The sequence below is a fragment of the Palaemon carinicauda genome, chromosome 22 (assembly GCF_036898095.1).
Source record: "Palaemon carinicauda isolate YSFRI2023 chromosome 22, ASM3689809v2, whole genome shotgun sequence".
NCBI lineage: Eukaryota > Metazoa > Arthropoda > Malacostraca > Decapoda > Palaemonidae > Palaemon > Palaemon carinicauda.
Window position 1 is genome coordinate 80,443,666 of NC_090746.1, and position 329 is coordinate 80,443,994.

Consider the following 329-nt stretch of genomic DNA (forward strand, 5'->3'; position numbering starts at 1 on the left):
CCTACTATTAGTCCCTTACATTAAATTGGTAAACCCAGATGTTTTATAATCCTGTATGTGCATAATGATGTATAATCTATATGGACTTCGTTTCTAGATATATTTAATAGGCAAATACATTCATACAAGGGCTAAGTCATCTGAATTATCATTATTCATTTAACAACTGTCTTACATTACCATTTTCAAATGATTGATAACTAATCACCAATATAAAATGAGTGAAAAGACAGATTATAACTACAAACTCATAGAATCTAGTGGAATTAAAAAAGAGTTATGTGCATAGATAAAAAGTATGTAAGACACATGAACAGTGAAGTCATGCC